The 17,396-nt window shown below is 40.7% G+C and overlaps 1 pseudogene; it reads right to left on the reverse strand.

The window, feature by feature from the left end:
- Positions 1-5,317: 5,317 nt before the first annotated feature.
- Positions 5,318-6,809, reverse strand: LOC148027827 (ribonuclease TUDOR 1 pseudogene; annotated as a pseudogene).
- Between the last annotated feature and the right edge of the window lie 10,587 nt (positions 6,810-17,396).

Consider the following 17,396-nt stretch of genomic DNA (forward strand, 5'->3'; position numbering starts at 1 on the left):
GTTTCATACTCATCATCCAAATCAATATGGAAATTGTATAGACATTTATGGCCATCCATGCTTATAGTCAAGTTACACAATGGCTCTGAGGCACCCTTAGTGCACATTTGCTTATTGGTGTCCTCATAACAACTAGGGAAAATGAAACTTCGAAATCTTGAAGCTTCCCAACTTCAACAAACACAAAAGATGATAGGAAGCAAAACCTCTCGACAAAACAATCCTCAATGAGTAGGAAGAATAGACCATGAGAAGGAAGAAAAAACCTAAAATGACATTTGAAATTTAAAAAAGCTTGAATGGAGACACTACTATCCACATGATTACATTATCGAATGTCCATGCAATGATTGGGTTTTTTTCACTTTTTATTTTTTAAATTCCAACGTTTTCCTCCTCCTAAAGCTTTGAATCAAAAGCATATCGTTCTGCTTTCTTTGCTTGTGGTGCTAGTGATTACATTTTCATAGAAAGAAGTGAGTCGAGCCTAATTTTTTTAAAAAAAACATTGACATTTATTAAAAGCTTTAAGATTTTTTGCCACCCAATCTCACATCTAAGAAGTAGATGTTATGTGGCAGGTCACCCATCAATGAGTGTGTTGTAACTTTAGCATAGGATTGACTATGAAAAACTTCATAGGGAGATACTAGTACATTGCATGCAATAGATGTCCTACACTTGATAAAAAGAGTTTGTAGGCATACCATATAAGGAGTACCTGAGCATATGCATCATCTAAAAGACACTTTCTTTGTTGTGCCCTCAATTAGAGAAGAAACTAGGGACCAATCGGGCCTCCCTCAAATATTGAAGCTTAAGATGGAAGTGATGATGGAGGCATCACTATCCATGGACCTTGAGCCATCTAACCTATTGAAAGAGGAGGCTCTCAAATGGCTACAAAAGTTTCTTCAAAGGCAAACTAAAAATGGGTATAATCCCTGCAAAGTAAAATCAAATATTAGATGTGATAAAGCTTTGCAATGTCCTGAAAAAACTGAAGCCTTTCTATCCAAAAAGTTATTTCACAAGTATAGTCCCCTAATGCATTTCCATAGTAGAGGTGGGAGGTTGTTCATGTAGTAGTAGCTAGAGTAGTTCCTTTTGCTCACTCACTAGGACCTTGAGTTTGCTTGCACCAATGCCATACCCTTTTTAAGAAAATTTCCTTCCTTGACTTTGTTTTTGGTGAACTTGCAACCATGACATGATTCCTTTCTTTGCTTCTTTACACATGGTTCTTTGTAGCATTGCATTGGTTCTTGGACCAACATCTATGGGGTGCATGGATGGTGGCTCGAAGTCATCGGAGCTTGGGAAGCACTATAACAGAGATCTTCCATTGCCACAGAGAGAGAGAGAGAGAGAGAGAGAGAGAGAGAGAGAGAGAGAGAGAGAGAGAGAGAGAGAGAGAGCGCTACTTGTTGTAGTAGCTCTAGATAGTGAGCTTGTTTTTAGGGGGGAGAGAGAGAGAGAGAGAGAGAGAGAGAGAGAGAGCGCTACTTGTTGTAGTAGCTCTAGATAGTGAGCTTGTTTTTAGGGGGGAGAGAGAGAGAGAGGGCTATGGAGCTACTTGTTGTAGTAGCTCTAGATAGTGAGCTTGTTTGAGAGAGAGAGAGAGAGAGAGAGAGAGAGAGAGAGAGAGAGAGAGAGAGAGAGAGAGATACACAGACAAATAGACATAGAAAGAGAGGGAGGGAGGGAGACACATAGACAAAAGACAAAGATAAAGAGAGAGAGAGAGAGAGAGAGAGAGAGAGAGAGAGAGAGAGAAGCCTATGGTGATTTCTACCAAGGCAATGAGCAAGAGGAGAGGGAAAGAGAGATGCTGAGTCTTGACCTTGAATCCTTCCCTCCTAGCCCCATTGCCCTTGCCATATCCACAATCAATTTCAATGGCCATTAATAGGGAGCCATGGTACTTCCATCCTTTAGTCCAAATATTTCAGTTCTATTTCTTCAAAAAAATGGTTTATCCTATCAAATGGGATCATAGCTAGGTTGAGTTTATTCAAAGGCCCAATCATTACAAAGACGTCGCATGCACTTTTGTCACCTTCAATGCCTCATTATTGCTTTAAAACTACCCTTTGATGAATCTCTCAAAACCTTACCTCTTTGTTTTTATTTTTTATGTTTGGGGACTCTAAACCACATCAATATTTGCAATTGTGGATGGCCCATCGCCAAAGAGGATAGATTATCTCTTTAGTGAGACCACAAAAAACACTTTATTTCAGCACAATGGAATAGGTCAACAATGAAGAAGAGAGGTTAGAACTTACATCAACAGTTGTATGATCACATATAGTTATAGGATGAATTTTGGGTGCCATGTAGTGACTAATTAGATACTTGTGCATTGCAACAAGGAAAAAAAAGGGATGAGTACTCAATGCTCAGTGAATTTTACCTTACATCACAGGAACTATATGAGGATTATGGCCTCAGCCTTGAGGGGGAGGTTTCTCTGATGCTAAAATCTTCTCGATGAAAAATGTCTCATAGTATTCAAGCTACAACATTGAAAGAATACTAAGATATACCTAAACCATCCACAACCTATATCTTTTGAGGACTATAAACTACTCTTTCGCAAGGTTTGTTAGGCCCCCCTATCATGTGGGGAGATCACAACAAAGTTTGCTAGGTGCTATGCATTTGAGAGGTGTAGTGTCATAAAAGAAGACCCTTCAGCACATAAGATTGCATGGGCAAAGTTCAGGGAGAACATGCCAATAGATGTGCAACCACATTACATTTTCAATTTGTAGGACATTGTTGAGAAGATTCTAACAAACTGTACGTAGAAAATGAGTAGGTTACATGAGCTGAGGCCATCTCTCCAATGAAAGAAGGAGAGCTTACATAGGGTTAAGAGCTCCAATGCCATGGCTAAGAGAATTAAGGATGGCATTACCATGTTTGACTAACACCAGGAGGAGCTACATTGGTAAGGTTCACTTGATGCTAAAGAGCTAAAAGAAGTGAAGGCTTATTTGAATGCATTGAAGTGCATGCTCTATCGACTTGAAATCCTCTTTTTCTTTTGGTAGCTATTGTACTTAGTTAGTCTAGTGTTGTTTTTATTTTAATGCATTTTGAAAAATTTGGATCACTTTAGAACAATTTGTTACTTTTGGTACATTTTTCACTGAACAATTTTATATGTTTTGATACCTTTTGAGACATTTTGGTATGTTAGGCTTAAGGGCCTTCACATCACTTAGTGTTAACCCTCATGTGCATTGAACACCATATGGGTCACCATAAAGGGAGGGAGGCCCCTCACTATGGTAGAGGGTCCCCCACATTGCTTGGTGGTGACCCTCATACCCCCCTCATATGCAGTGAACACCATATGGTCACCACCACTAAGCGAGAGGGGCCCCTCACTAGGGTACAGGGCCCCCATATCTTTCTTTCATAGTCCAAGTCTTGATTTTAGGTGTATTTTTGGGTATCTTTTGGTACATTTTGGGTCCTTTGGTACCCTTTTTACATTTTGGTTCATTATTGTACATTTTACATTGATCATCTTTGTATATTTTGATACTTTTTGGTACATTTTGGTACATTTTGTGATGGACATTTGGATACTTTTGATACTATTTGGCACTATTTATTTAATTTATTTCAAACTCTTTTGGTATTGTTTTGTACTTATTATTTAATGTATTTCAAATACTATGTGGTATTATGTGATACTATTTGGTACCTTTAAGTACTTTTCGATATTTTTGGTACTTTTTATTTAATGTATTTCAAACACTTGAGGTACACTTTAGTACCTTTTACTGTGCATTATTGTGCATTGTCCACCGAACATTTTTGTGCATTTTGATGCCTTCCAACACATATTGGTATATTTTGGTGTATTTTTATACATTGTGTGATTTACTTTTTGACACTTTTTGGTATTTTTGGTACTATTTGGTACCTTTTTATTTACCACATGTAATGAAGGAGACCTAGCAGGGAGAGAGAGAGAGAGAAGGGAGAGACTATAGAGAGGAAAGATAAAGAGGAAGAAGATGAGAGAAGAGAGAGAAAGACTAGCAGAGGAGAGAGAAAGATAGGAAAAGATAGAGAAAAGGAAGGGAAGCCATGACAGCTGGAAGGAAGGGTAAAAGAGATTTGATTATTGATAATTGATGCCCTAATTGGGTCTCTCAACACCTTATATACTCCATTAGTATAACTAGGTATTCCCATGCTAACCTGTGTCCTACCCGTCTATCCCCACTCTTTTACATTCCATCCCGACCCTGAAGGTTTTTGCCCTCAAAAACAAAAAATAGGACTTATTGATGTGGCTCACAAGGGATCAAATGGATAACCTACATGATAAGCATCAAGAGCATAAGGGTTATCCATACAAGCATGGGTGTCCGTACTACCACCAGGGTCAAAAGGATAATTGTGATCCAAGGCATCCTTTGTATCATAGAAGTGATTTATGATGTCATCTTCAAGAATTGATGGTGGCACAAGATCCTTACTAACCCATATGGTAGCATGCATTGACTTGTCCTAAACTCATTGGGAACCACTGTGCCATGTGAAACTAGAGCAGATGAGGTTGCAATCACTACTTCATTCGCTGCATCAACCCCTAAGCATTGCATGTTCGTGAGCCCACATTCGTGGCTACCAATGGGCATTCAAAGTTAAGGGCCTTGGGCTAATGGGACACCTGCTCATGAATCTGTAGTGAGATGCTCTCATCATGGCATTGTTCGTGAGAAGCATCATGTTGCTCATATGGATGCGCATGCTGCTCATAGTAATGATCAAGTGACTGATGATATCGAGCACTCTGTTGCTGATAATGATGTTGCTCCCCATGTAGATACTCATATACAGTTGCATGATGTTGGCCATGTACATAAGGTTTTCTAGATGGTTGTTCATGTATGTGACCAAAATGTAGCTCATAAGAACATACATAGTCATCAGATGCATGCTACTACTCAAAATATGCACAATCATCATATACATGTAGGCACATGATGCTGCCTTTGCACATCATCCAAACCATGCCTATGGTTATGATACTCATAATTTCCATGAGAATGCCCATGCTGCTACTCATAATCATGATGATCCATTCTTTTAATTGTAGCCATTTGAGCAACTTGAGTCATAAGGGCTACAAGTTTGGCATTTATTACCTTGGCTTACATGTTGGTGACGGAGAGGATTGCGACCACTCAATCCATCTTAGACATGAATTGATTGTGTTGCTCAATTAATTGATTGTGGCTCGCAGCTCGGAGAGCTTCTTATCGCCATAGAGTAGTAGTCAATGCATTCATTCGGGGATGGCAAGAGTGAGAGAAGGAATTGGAACTAGGAGCCACAATTGATTTGTTTTGGTAGATACTATTGTCTCTTTGTTGGTGCATTTTATCATCAATTCCTTATGTCTTTCTACATCCATTGCATCAAGCCACCATGTAGTGTGGAGCAAAGCCCTACATTCTTGGTCACTAATCTTTCTTTTATCATTGTCCCACTTGTTCTTCCTCTCTGTCTGAGCAAAGCCATCCTCAAGCATAGTAGCATTCACAGACTTGGATGGCTCCACCTCATAAAGAGTTACACTAAACTTAGTGTATGTCCCTTGGCCTTTTACTTTTCCACCAGAAGTGTCTTTCTCAACTATAGTAGCCATGAAATTCTTATGTCCAGTTGAACCGAGGTATTCAGCTGCCTCTTGCCCATGGTCTTCTTCCAGCTCAAGTACTTTGATATAAGCAAGGCTACACAGTAAAGAAAGCCCTGGGGTGCCAGAGATAGATGGATCTAAAGGCCTTAATTTGGAAAATGAAACCAGTTCCTGGTTCCCATAATCTATGTAAAAGGCTTCATAGTCCTTTCATGACTGTTGGGGCAAATTTACAACCATCACCCAATTCCAAGAACCATCCACTGAAAACTGTGCCATAACAACATCACCCTGTTTTGGTTGGAAATTCACTGATGCAGGTGAGTTTTCATTCACTCTTAAGGCTTCCAACTACATTTGGATACTCGAGAAACATGCATCGCTTGCTAACTGAGCATAAAACTTACCACCTCCAAGTACTTCTATCACACGTACCTTGAGAACTTCATGCCTTAGATTTGTTAGCATCAAAAAAATTAGCAGTATTCTTGTTGTCCTTCAACGTACTTTTCCCATACCTTTATCAGCCGTTTTTTAGCACTTTTCTTAGCCTGAACCAATAAGTGACCTTCTGTAGTACTATCAACTGAAAACAAAGGATGAAGCTTTGCTAGCCTAGCCTCTAGAAGAGAGATAGCCACATTTGTTTTGGACTCCCATAAGGTGCCCACAAATGTGCCCATTCTGTCAACTATCTCTACTTGAATCTCTACATCCCTCTGTAGTATTTTGTGCCTCATAAAAGCTATTGCATCATCTACATGTGGTTCCCCATGGTCTAGGCATCTTACCCCAAACAAAGAGAATGCAATGGCACAAGTTTCTTTTGGTACAAATAGTTTGTAGCAATGCCCACTAAGCACATACTCCATTATAGCAAAAAGCCTCTTTGCGCTTTGAAGGAAGGGTAAAAGCTACCCAAAAGTTGGTAGAGTTAAATCATTTGTGTGCATTACTGGAGGTTCACTAGCTGAGTGTACTCCTTTCTTTCCCTTCTCATAGCTCTTGATTCAGCTGCAAGTAAGGCATCATAGTAATTAGACTGTCGATCTTCAAAATCACTGTGCCTGTTGACAGCCATGGCAAGTCCTCTTGCTACCACCATTTCTACAACATTGATGCCATGTCGAGGCATCCGTCGAGACCAAAATTGTTGACGTCTGACCTTTGCATACTAGGCCCTTCCATCCACCTAAAATTATTTCCATGATCTTCAATAAAATTAGGGCCTTGTACTCTTCTAAATACATCATTAATTTTAGGACTAGGAATCCCAATCCCTTCCGTTCTCCTCAGAGTATCATCTTCAGGTTGTGGCATACCAGGTCCATCCATTCTCCTAAGAATGCCATCACCTTTAGGATGGAGCATACTAGCACCTTCCATCCTCCTTGCTACATTATCATTTTCAGCACGCACCATTCCACCAGCACCTTCAATTTTTCTCAGCATATTATCACCTTGAGAAGGTAATATTCCAGGTCCTTCCACTCTCCTGAGAGTCTTGCCACTGGCAGGTTGTAGTACTCCATGACCATCCATCATCCTAAGTGCATTTCCATTTCTAGGGTGAAGCACATCATGGCCTTCTTTTCTCTGCAAACTATTGCGATCCTCAGGGTGAAGCATAACAGCACCATCAATCGTCCTTAAAGTGGGATCCCCTTCAAGGTGTAGTATACTAGAGCCTTGGGGGCGTAGAATGCTAGCACCTTTAGGGTGCAACAAACCAGGGCCTTCCATTCTTTGTAAAGCATGATTGCCCTGCATGCGGCCGTGGCAAAATAGGGCCATCCATCCTCCGAGGCTCATCCAAATGTAGCATATACACAACAGTCCACCTTGAATGTCATCATGAGTGTCAAGTAGCAAGACCTTACCGTCATCAATCCACCCTTGAGTAGCAAAAATTCTAGACTAGTTCACCAGTTCCCACCAGCTACAATGATATGGATGTGGATCATCTATCTCCAACCTCACCTCTATCTTCACATTCTCTAAGTTTTAGCGTGAGAGTACTCACTAGTAATAGCAGCCACTCTAGAATCTATACTCATAGAAATCATCTCTCTCAATATGCCTTATTCAATCTTTCCAATGGCCTGAAGGCTTATGCAAAATCTTTCTCTTCACACAAATGTAAGAAGCTGGGAATACTTAGAATACTAATAATATGCCATGTCACATTGACACTGGTATATAAGGAGAGAAGTTGTAATCTTTCACATCTTTTTGACATATCAATACAATTACAATCTTTCTCTCCCTTCTTGCTCCAAGCTTCCATGGCTTCTTCACCTTTCCTGTCTTTCTCTCTCCAATTCTAGTCTTTCTCTCTCCTCGTCACTCTATTTCTCTCTCTTCCTGCAGTCTTTCTCTCTCCTCTGCAGTCTTCCTCTCTCCTCTTCTTCTCTCCCTAGTTCTCTCTCTGACAAGTGGTATCAGAGCTTCAGTCTTTGATCCATTATTTTCTTCCATTTTCACTCCTATTTTCCTATTTCAAAATCAATTTCAGACAAAAAAATGGTACAAGACAGTGACTAGTGGAGTGCTGCAGGACAACTACAGTTAGCAATGACTACATCTGGAGTTATCCAAGGTCAGATATGGCGGGTAAAGGCTTAAATGGCTGGACGTCATCAAATTTTATGCAAAAATGGAGGTAACTAGGGTAAAGAATGGTTAACCGGGCTTAGTTACAGACTAAACTCCAGTTACTTTTCAAAAGAGAGCTTCTCTCTCTCTCCTTCAAGCTTTTGGCTGAAGCTTCCATGGTGGATGTCAAGAATCTTCACAAATCTCTCTCTCTGTGCTGAATATCTCACTGCCAAACCATAGGGTAAAGAATCTTTGTTGCCTAAGCTACAGGAGGAGCACCATTGTTGATGCCTGCTGCTGAAGACCAGCCCAGAACTGCCCGAAAAATGCGCCGCAAATTGCGCTGATCTTCCTGCCCTCTTCTCACTGCTCTGCTGCTCCAAATGCTCAGCTCACTGATCAAAGACTCTTAAGGCTTCATCAAACAATGGATTACATCAACTTTCAGCCCCAGGGGAACTCTCATCAGCCATTTCTCTGTTCAAAACCCTAATACACAGCAGGGCAGCCATAGCCACAGACATGGAAGCTCAAATTTCTCATGATTTTGGACTTTCCCGACCTTCAAGGCTTCTCTAAAGCTGAATACAAGCTGGATAGACTTCAAGATTGAAGACATTGAAGAGATTTCAGCCCGTGCATGTCAATGAAGCTCAAATGGAAGGAATATTTTGGGGCTTTTCATCAGAGAGCTTGAATCTTTGAAGTTCAAGTGTTCAAGCAAGGCTGGAGTATTGATCTTTCAAGGATTTCATCATATTGAAGCATGTATGGACTGATTTCATGGAGATTTCAAGCTTTATGTTGGATTCATGGTGGATTATGAAGAACTCTTGCATCAATCGGGTTAAAGCTGATATCCATCATCATTTTCAAGCTTAATGGAGGTATTTTCTTTTGCTAATCTCTGAAATCTCTCAATAATTCTATTGCTAATGGCTTTTCCACTTGTTGATGAGAGGTTATTGATCAATTAATTCACTGAATTGATCAATAGATCAGAGAATAGTATTAATTTTCTTCAATTTCAGCCTATTTCATTGAATTCCTTTTGATTCAAAACCATTACTCATCTTAGGTAACATTTGATCAGCTTGATGCATAACCTTGATCTGTTTTGTTGAAATTCTCTCTTATCCAAGCTGAAATATTGTAAAAGGGTAAGTACTAGCAATCAGTGAGTCACTGAATTGCATAGGTAAACCCTTCTCCCATCTCAAGTTCTTTTATCTCAATCAATTGCATCTCATGAAAGGCTGAATGAATATTTTCCAAATGCATATCATGCTGATTGCTTAGTACACTAGCCTCTGCCATGTTGATATTCCCACCGAGGAAAAAGGTGGATGCCGGGGGAGATAGTGGGACAAAAGAGAGGTGACCCTCCCTCACTATCGAAGATCCCGAAGGGGTGCAACCAACCGACCCGGGGGGAACTTTGCCCACCTCCCGGTGATTCGGAGCCCGTGTAGGGAGCCCGTCCTGCCGTTTTATCCCTCACACAGGTACAGCGAGTGGAGAATTGAAGATTGAAGACTTTCCAACGACTCAAGTACCTATTGGAGTAAAACAGGGTAAAACAGGGCATTTTCAGGTTACCCACAGGGTATTTACAGGAGGATACAGGTACACCCTTTGATACTGAAGTACAGGTGCAGGTACTACAGGGTACCCACAGGTCCTATATACCCCTTTGCAGGGTTTGGTAGCCTTTGGAGGTTACTTTCTTGCATTACAGGGTCAAAACAGGGCACTTACAGGTCTAAACAGGGTGCAGGACTGGACAGTTCAGACTCTGAAAGTCAGTTACAAATTTTTCTGTCCTAAACCTGTTATAGCGTGCTATAGCTCATCTCGAAGAGGGCATTGTAAGCTTCGATTCGCACAAAAAAGTTTTGCAATCGGAGTTTTCTAGCCAAAGTTATAGCCGTTTTACTGACAGGGGGTACTGCAGGACTGCACTAGTATGGCAGGGCATAAAGGCAAAAATAAGGTCCAGGAGGACTATGCACAGCAAATCAGGGATTCTATGATGGAAAGCACACTTCAAGAGAACCCTGAAGAGCCTTAACAAGGAGAAATTAGTATTCTCAATGATGCTTTGTGTGCCCATGAACTAAGACATAAGGAACGTCATGAAGCTATTTTGTCAGTAATGGAGCATATGATTTTATCATTTGGTCAAACAAAGTCTACAATGGAACAAATGGTTTTATCTCATGGACAAACGAAGTCTACGCTTGATAAGTTGATGGAATCAACTACCCAAACCAAGGCTTCCATTGATAAATTAGTAGAATCCAATGCTCAGCTTATGGCAAAATTTTCTCAATTGATGCCATCGCAAACAGGATCAAAAGAAGCTAATGAGAAGGCTTGTTCAAACAATGACCCTTCAGTCCCACTTCAGCCATCCAACCAAAATGGTTATGGAGATGGAATCATTGGAAGAAGAGGTATTCCTAATAGTCAGTATGAAGTAGGAGAAGCTTCACAAAGGCATGATGACTATTTGGGTAGTTTGAACGGCGCCAATACTCAAGCTTTTGGACTGCATACTCAGCATTCTAGGGGTGCTTTACCAACAGGAAGATTACAGGGTAATTCTCAGCCACCTGTTGGAAGATTTCAATCTCATTTTGGGGGTTCTGTACTTAGAAATTCCGATCAGCCAGTTTTGGGACAGCAACCTTTCCATGATAGAGAATTCAAGGATAAAATTGTTTTATCCAAATTCAATGGCCAGTCATCTTCACCATCAGAATTAGAGGAATGGACTTCTAAGATGGAGTCTTATTTCGACATATTTCCTAAAACTGATGACATGAAGATACATTTTGCCTCCCTCCACTTAGAAGGATTTGCTCACACTTGGTGGAGGTATATCAAGAAAGAGAATGTACTTATTGAGAATTGGGAAGCTTTCAAGGCACTTATGGCTGAAGTCTTTGTTTCACCTCTTGAGAAAGAGAAGTTAGAACGAAGATGGTATAACTTGGAACAAAGGAGCCTAAGTGTAAGGGAATATACAAACCAATTCCTCAACTTGACCATGTATGTGGAAAACATCAGTGATGAGGCCAAGTTACACAAGTTCATGTATGGTTTAGAACCATCCTTGTCAGCTGATGTTATGGCACAGAATCCTACCTCACTTTTTAGAGCTATTGAGCTTGCAGAGCGCTTTGGAAGGAAGTATAGGAAAGAGTCTTCATTTTAGCCAAGTTATGGACAGCCAAGGACTGTTTTAAAGCAAGGGCAAGTTGGTAACAATTATGGCAGCAACCATATGCCTAGTGGGAGCTTACGGATACCAACTTATCCCCCATTTAATGCTTCTAGGCTTCAAGGCAATTTCAGGACAGCAAACAGTCCAAAGGTTGAATTTAAGCAAGGTGACAATAAGCCTAAGTCTACTTCAGCCAATACAAATTCCAGAAATATTCCCATGGATCTTTACAAGGAAAGAAAGGACAAAGGCTTATGCTTCAAGTGTGGAGAAAAGTATACTCCTGATCATGCTTCAAAGTGTGTATACAAAAATGCCAAACCAAAAATTCAGAGTATGCTAGTTCTTGAGGACCTTGAAAATGACATAGATGAAGTTAATGCAGTCCCAATCAATGCTGAAAATGAAGATTTCGAGGATGATGGTGGACAGGAGTACTTCTATGATCCATCTGACTCTTTTCCTTTTGATCCAGGCGGTGATATCCCATTTGATCCTGGTGGATTTTGTAATGAGTTGCCTGCTGCCACTAATTGTTCTATCTCTATGGATGCTTGGACGGGATCTAAGAACCCTAATACACTTCGTATGAAGGGAAGCATATGTGGAAAGCCAGTGTTCATCCTGATAGATAGTGGCAGTACTCACAGTTTTGTCAATAAATCCATTTTGTACAAGTTGAATTGTGTTCCCACCGACTTACAGCAGCCCATTAGAGTACAAGTGGCTAATGGTGAAGAGGAAATCAGCACACAGATTTGTCCACAGGTTTCTTTGCAGATGGCTGAAAATTTTGAAGTCAAAGTAAACCTGATCACTTTGGAAATGGGGCCCATAGATATTGTACTTGGTTGTGACTGGTTGATGACCTTAGGCAGGATTACTATGGATTTCTCACAGTTATATATGGAGTTTTTCTCCAATGGACAGCTCATCCGTTTACAGGGGATCCCTAGTAAATCTGATTTTCAGCTTATCACCATTCAACAACTCAAGAAAGAGTACAAGAAGCGCTCACAGATATTTGTATTGCATTTGAACAAAGAAACACATGATCAGCCCAAAAATTCAGCAAACCATCCAGCCTTGACAGCTCTTCTTGAGGAGTACAGAGATCTATTTGAAGTACCTACTTCATTGCCTCCTAAGAGAGCGGTGGATCACCCCATTGATTTGGAACCCAACTCAAAGACGATCAATAAGCCACCTTACAGACTATCAAAATGTGAACGAGAGGAAGTAGCCAAGCAAATCAAAGAGCTTCTTGAAATGGGATTCATTGAACCAAGTTCTTCACCGTATGCATCCCCAGTCCTGTTAGTCAAAAAGAAAGATGGATCTTTCAGAATGTGCATTGACTACAGGGATCTTAACAAGATAACAGTGAAGAACAGGTATCCTATACCCAGGATAGACGATTTGCTTGATGAGCTTAAGGGGGCTCGATTCTTCACGAAGATTGATTTGAGATCAGGGTATCATCAGATTCGCATGAGAGAGGGTGATGAGGTCAAGACTGCTTTTAGGACTGATCGTGGGCTCTACCATTTCTTGGTGATGCCATTCGGCCTTACAAACGCTCCAGCTACCTTTCAAAGCCTGATGAATAAGATTCTACAACCTTTCCTCTTTCAGTTTGTTTTGGTGTTCTTCGACGACATTTTGATCTACAGCAAGACTTTTCAGGATCATTTGTCGCATATGAGGAAGGTTTTTGATGTGTTGAGACATCATAGGCTTTTTGCTAAGGAGAAGAAGTGTTCTTTCATGCAGACTGAAGTGGAATACTTGGGACATATAGTCAGTGAAAAAGGAATACAGGCTGATCCCAAGAAGGTGCAATGCATAAAAGATTGGCCAACGCCTACTACTACTACCTCTCTTAGAGGATTTCTTGGTCTATCTTCATTCTATCGCAGATTTATAAAGCATTATGCGGCAATTGCAGCCCCTTTAACTGACAGGTTGAAGAAAGAAGCTTTCTTTTGGGATTCTCTTGCAGATAGCAGCTTCAACCAGTTAAAGGAATTACTTACCTCCGCTCCTATTCTTGTATGCCCGGATTTCTCTAAAGAGTTTACTATACAATGTGATGCTAGTGGCCGTGGCATTGGGGCTGTTTTGCTTCAGGAGCATGGAGTAATTGCATTTGAAAGCCGTAAGCTTACTGATAAGGAGATGGCCATGAATGTTTATGATCAGGAAATGTTGGCTATTCTGCATGCAATCAAGAAATGGCACCATTACTTATATGGCAGCCGATTCAGAGTGCATAGTGATCATCGCGTACTCAAGTATTTCCTTACTCAGTCAAATCTTACTCCAAAGCAACGACGATGGGTAGCAACATTACAAAATTATGACTTTGACATCACTCATACAAGGGGCAAAGATAACATAGTGGCTGATTCTCTCTCTCGTATGTGGGCCTGCAAAATATCAGCCATGACGGAATTACATAGTGATTGGATTGAAGAGCTACAAGAGGCATATCTCTTAGATGAGGAATTCAGCCAAATCTTTCAGAAATTACAGCAAGGTCTCATGGAAGAAAACTCGCACTACCAGCTTAAAAATGGTCTTATTTGGTGGAAGGGCAAGATTGTTATTCCCTCTACTTCTTCCTTCAAGCGAAAAATTATGGAGGAGATGCATTCTTCGCCTTTAGCTGGACACTTGGGAGTTTTCAAGACTTATGACAGGATCAGCAAGAGCTTTTATTGGAAAGGACTGTGGAAAGATGTCAAGGACTTCGTTATGAAGTGTATGCCTTGTCAACAAAATAAGGATAGCACCCATAAGCCAGGGGGTTTATTGCAGCCATTGCCTATTCCTACGGGTAAATGGACTCATATTACTATGGACTTTATCACTGGCTTACCTACTACCAAGAAGGGGTGGAATAGTATTTATGTGGTGGTTGACAGACTCACCAAAGCAGCTCATTTTATCCCAACGAAAATTCAGTTTACTGCTTCTCAGGTGGCCAACCAGTTTATGGAGCATATTTTCAGATTGCATGGATTACCGCAGGTGATTGTCCATGATAGGGACTCAAAGTTTATGAGTAACTTTTGGCAAGCGGTATTTACATCTATGGGTACCAAGTTGGCTCCATCTACGGCTTATCATCCCCAAACTGATGGACAGACAGAGAGAGTTAATAAATGGTTGGAGACTTATCTTCGCCATTTTTGCTATGATGTCCAAACCTCATGGGATTCTTGGTTACACCTGGCTGAGTTTGCCTATAATAATTCCACTCATGCGAGCATAGGAGTTTCACCCTTTGAGGCTTTGTATGGTTACAAGGTGCCCCTACCCACAGTCATTTTTAATGAAAAGATCAACCCTCATGGGAAGGAAGAGTTGGATAGAATGCAGACCCTTCTTCAACAATGCAAGGTGAATCTAAGGAAGGCTCAAGATCAGATGAAAATGTATGCTGATGAGAAGAGGAGGCCTTTAGAGTTCCAGGAAGGAGAGCTGGTTTTGTTGAAGGTGCCCAAATCCAAGTATTCTACATTGAAAGATGGATCCAGTAATAAGCTTGCCCACAGATTCTATGGCCCTTACAGGATCCTTAAGCGGATTGGTGATTTGGCATACAGACTAGAGCTTCCCTCTTCTACAAAGATTCATAATGTCTTCCATGTTAGTCAACTCAAGCCCTATTATGGTGATCCAGTGGATTTAGTTGATGAGCTGCCACCTATTGATGAAGATGGTATTGTTCAGTACATCCCAGAGGCTGTTATAGGTCAGCGTGAAAAGAAGCTTCGATCACGTTCTATTGTGGAATATTTGATTAAATGGAGAGGTTTACCCTCTGAAGAGGCTTCTTGGAGACCTGATTCAATATTGGATGAGTATCCATACTTGAAGAATACATTGGTGGCTGAAGTCTACTGTTTGTGGAGCTAGTATTGGTGCAGACTGGTTCAGGACAGCACGCTGTTTTAGAACAGTTTTTGTCGTACTTCATTTTCAGAATTGAGCTATCTACATGAGCTTAAAGTACTCTTCAAGAGCTTCGTTTTGATATGTGGTACACTTCATTTGGACACTTCTATCAAAAGTTATGGCTGATTTGGTCCAGCAGGGACTGTTATTTCAGCAAGCTGTCTACTTTCTTCTGGAACTATTTGTTGAAGATTTCAAGGCTCCAATGGCTTCTAAAGTTCTTCAAACCATGCATATAGCAGGGTCCACTTTTCGTACTTTAAATTCAGCCCTTGTAATGATAAATTCTTCACTCATTCCCTATTTGTAAAGCTGTAAAACAGAGTAGTACTCTGTTCTATCCATCTTTTCTTTAGCTCTTTCTAGTTTTGTTTTTGGGGACAAAAACTTTTGGGAAGGGATGGATTGTAAGAAGCTGGGAATACTTAGAATACTAATAATATGCCATGTCACATTGACACTGGTATATAAGGAGAGAAGTTGTAATCTTTCACATCTTTTTGACATATCAATACAATTACAATCTTTCTCTCCCTTCTTGCTCCAAGCTTCCATGGCTTCTTCACCTTTCCTGTCTTTCTCTCTCCAATTCTAGTCTTTCTCTCTCCTCGTCACTCTATTTCTCTCTCTTCCTGCAGTCTTTCTCTCTCCTCTGCAGTCTTCCTCTCTCCTCTTCTTCTCTCCCTAGTTCTCTCTCTGACAACAAACATGTTCTCTTGATGGTCAAACAGGTGAAAGAAGTGTCAGTCTTAGGGTTTATATAAAGCTCAACATTTTCTTCAACTTCTCTTAGTTCGATGGATTGCTTGCAAAAGCAAGGAGATTTTTATGCATTCATTGTAGGAGCAAATTAGAAGTATCATTTCCTTCAAAACTTAGTCATGGGAATTTGCCAGAGCTTACTTGACAGGAGGAAGCTCAAATTGTAGGACATTTTGAGCAAACACGCTAAAAATGTATTGCTGAAAGTGTAAAAGGTGAATCTCATCCTAGAATTCGTGATTGATTAAAGCTTGACTCATGAATGATCTTCATTTCTCTCAATCTCTCCAAGTTTTTTCTCTCTCACCTCCTTGCTCATGTGGCTCAAGGGAGGAGCCAATGTTGCATATGGTCATTATTCATGCCTTTTGCAAACTCTAAGACTAGGAAGAAGAGCTCATGTCACATGCTGGTGTCATGTCTACAAATACCCTATAACTGGTTAAGGAAATATTATTCGTGGGCCAATTTGAAAGAGCCCCTGAACCTTAGTTGTATAGTCCCAATTCAATGTAAATTAGGCTAAGATCTAGAACGAAGAGCATTCTTAGCTTGACCAATCAAATTCAAGTTGATAACTAGATAAGAAGCATTTTCTGATCTTGCATTGCATCAGCTCACAGCCATGCCCCACACTTCCCCAGACCACCTTGTTATGGCTTGCTCAGGCAACCCCTTCAGCTCCGCATTGACTTTCCTCTCCTCTGTTTCAAGCCCTTACGAATGGCTGGAATAGCCTCAACTGCTATCACAAAAACAAATATTCACAACTTTATTATTGTGAAGGATATCGATGGGGCAAGGAGAAGGCCAAGAAGAAGAAGGCCGGCAGTGATAGCGAAGAGGATTGCAGTGATGAAGAGGCCCCACTTGTAAAGACCTTTAGGAATGTTCCTACCATGGCCACTCCCTTCAATAACTAGGATGGCTGGGCTATACTAGAAGCCAAACTCAAGCAACATCAAGCTTGATGATTACATTGAGAGGATCAGGATGGTGGCAAGCACTGGCATGAAAAAGGCCAAAGTAATGGCATCTGCAAAAGGGCCAAGAAGGTGAAATCTAGCTTGAAGAAGCAAGTAGTGTGTAAAAATCTTTGAAAGAAAGTAAGTTCAAGGTGTCTTGAGGAACATGGTAGAGCTAAGAAAGAAGTAGAACCAAGATTTCACC

The sequence above is a fragment of the Lygodium microphyllum genome, chromosome 12, assembly GCF_053477565.2.
Source record: "Lygodium microphyllum isolate KBCC chromosome 12, Lygodium_microphyllum_v1.1.10, whole genome shotgun sequence".
Lineage (NCBI taxonomy): Eukaryota > Viridiplantae > Streptophyta > Polypodiopsida > Schizaeales > Lygodiaceae > Lygodium > Lygodium microphyllum.